Source organism: Dipodomys spectabilis, unplaced genomic scaffold, assembly GCF_019054845.1.
Source record: "Dipodomys spectabilis isolate Male_0828 unplaced genomic scaffold, ASM1905484v1 ptg000409l, whole genome shotgun sequence".
Lineage (NCBI taxonomy): Eukaryota > Metazoa > Chordata > Mammalia > Rodentia > Heteromyidae > Dipodomys > Dipodomys spectabilis.
Genome location: NW_024871086.1, coordinates 1,358,839 through 1,361,764, shown reverse-complemented (window position 1 = coordinate 1,361,764; position 2,926 = coordinate 1,358,839). Strand labels below are relative to the sequence as shown.

Genomic DNA, 2,926 nt, shown 5'->3' with positions numbered 1-2,926 from the left:
ATTCATGCAATAACTCTGAATGGCTGGACACCCCTGCACAGTACTTATATGTGGAATAATACCAGAATGGCTACTTTATTACTTCATCATGATGCAGATACCAATCCCCAAACTAAAGGTCTCTTGACCTCCTTGCATCTTGCTGCTGGGAATAGAAATAGCAAAGATACTCTGTATCTCCTTCTGTTGAACCACTATATCAAACCAGGTCTGAAGAACAACTTTGAAGAAACTGCATTTGATATTGCCAAAAGATAAGTATGTATCACTACCTTTTTGAAGTTGTCGAAGGCTGTACAAATTGTTCTCCTAAGTCGTAATGGTTTGGTTAAGTTTCTTAAATTTCAAAAATGCCAGTCCATCTTTTGTGTCCCTACAAATTTTTTTCACAATACAAAACAACAGCAATATCTTACTATAAAAATTTATGTATTCCATGGTATTCTTCCAAGTGAATTGCATGACTTTGATATCAAAATGTATTCAAGAGTTGTTTGTATACATCTGTAATGATTTCTGCAGAGTTTGTGATTTTTTAAATCAGAAATATTTTTAACTTTTCTGTTGAAATGAATAGTATAGAAACTAAAGATGTTCCGGGTGCTTTTCTGAAAAAAGTATATCTATGTTTGTGTAATGTCCATAATCTATATCATTCTCTCCTAGATATAATACTTTGAATTCTACATTGTAATATAATGTATAGACTCATTAATAAATGTGACCTTGCGGATTGCATTCCATATAGAAGAATTTTAAGACTCCTTTTTTTTGTAGTTTCTTATATTATTTTATTTCTTTGGTATAAAATGGCAATATTATCTAATTTCAAGTTTTGTAAAGGTTATGTTATGTAAAGGCCTTTCTAAGGAGAAAATTTAATACACTGATGTCAAACTAACCTTTAATTCTATGAATTACATGTATTGTTACACTTGTATTTTTGTAATCAACTTTTTAATAACTGTTTTTCATTTCTTGCATCAGAAGAATGAAAAATATGGAATACTTCACAAATTTTCATATCCTCCTTGTGCAAGTGCCATGTTAATCTCTGTATTGTTGTAATTTGGGTAGACCTGCTGCTGAAGCATGTATTATCCTCTAAATTTAAGTACGTAATGACACAATCTTTATACAGACATATATCCATGGTTGCCTATTTGTAACAAGGAACCCTTATTGTTCCTAAAAATGCTATTGATCTTATTTCTCTAAATTTCTGTGTACAGTGGAAAAAACTTATATAGTTTGGTCGATTGCTCACATTTTCAATTTTTTGTTCAATGACTATTTTGTCATTTTCATTTTAAATTTGATCATACTTTGAAGCCTTTACAGCTAAGTCCAAAGGTGGTGGCTTTTCAAGTACTTATTTATCAACCTAGTTAGCTTTGTGGAGCTAATGGATTCAAAGTAAGCCTTACTTAAGAGCTACTTCTAACTTTCTGCAGGTTAAAATTTCCCAAATGAGGTCTTCCTGGGACAAATGTCTACCTGAACTGTGAAGACTCAGGGTCTATGTTGAGGGGGCAGAATGATGCAGGCTCCAGCCTCGGGATTATCTGAGGACTGTGTTTGGGATTAGGAAAACTCTTGGAACGCCAGGCTACAGAGGGAAAATGTTCCCTCTCCCTATCTCAAAACATGTCACAGACTCATGGGAGCTGAGGAAGTGGCTCTTCTGCTTGCTTAAGCATAGATGAACAGGTGGTCAAGCATTTTGCTGAGATTGGAGAAGTGGTTTGAGCTTGCTCTAAAATAGTTTAGGTAATAATATACCTAGACATTCTCTCATAGGTTAAGTAAAAATGTATCTGTGGAAAATTTTTGTGTGAATGTTTTCTGACCAAATCTTGGCAAAGATTATGCTTGCTAGTCTTTAAATACCCACTAACAATAAAGCACAGCATGCAGTGGCAATTGCTGTTTGCACACTGCATCCCCTGTGTCCTGGTGATTTTGTGACCCTTACCCAGGGACCGCAATGCACTAGACGTTGACCCTGAACCCTTACCTTTCTTCCATGTAGGAACAGACCAACCAGAATATCTTACCCTGACAGCATGGATTGTCTTACTGGAACAAAAATAATCTTAGTTACAAGGGATCATAGAGAGATGAACATTTCAGACAGAATTGTTCAGAATAGAAGGTATTTTATCAAAACATAATTGTTTATTATACATATCATTTCAAAAGTAGCTAAAGCCAAGAAAGTGAAAAAATTGTTCATATGCATGATTACCTACTGTCCTGACCTGTCTATCATCCAACCAAGCAGGAACTTACACTACTGACATTCTATCACCAAATATTGCAATAGCTCCTGGAGAAGTCCATATGTTTCTCCTCGATATTAGGCCTTAAATTTGTAATGTTTTAATCAAAGTGTTTCCTCTTGCCTCCAGGCTGCATATCTACAAATGGTAAAGCTTTAAGTCTAACTCTACCAAAAACTGAGGTACAGATAATGGAATAATACTTTAAAACAGAGTTGCCTTTGATTCCCTAAACACAACACAACAATGCAAAACAATTTTTATATTATATGTACTTACATATTTTATATTTATATGTGCTGATTTTAAACTTCATACAGTGAATCTTACTAGAATTGATAATTTGACAAATATATTGACATTTATTCCCATAAATAGATTGGATATAAATAATTAGGTTTAGAATATATATTAGAATATAAAAAGTATCAATGCAATATCTTCAGTATAAACTTGTGATACCTTCTAAGTGTTCGTGGTCTTCTGAATACACATGGTAAAATAACAGTATTGTTTTCTGCTAATCTATAAGGGATTTTATTCTGATGCTCTGTTTATTGTTTTAACTTGCTGGTCCCAAAGTGTTTTTCTCCATATTTCTGAAGCATTCTTACTGATTATACCCAAATTTTGTTGATATGATG

The 2,926-nt window shown here is 33.5% G+C and overlaps 1 pseudogene; it reads right to left on the bottom strand.

Moving 5' to 3' along the window:
• Positions 1-994: 994 nt before the first annotated feature.
• Positions 995-1,094, bottom strand: LOC122096989 (annotated as a pseudogene).
• Between the last annotated feature and the right edge of the window lie 1,832 nt (positions 1,095-2,926).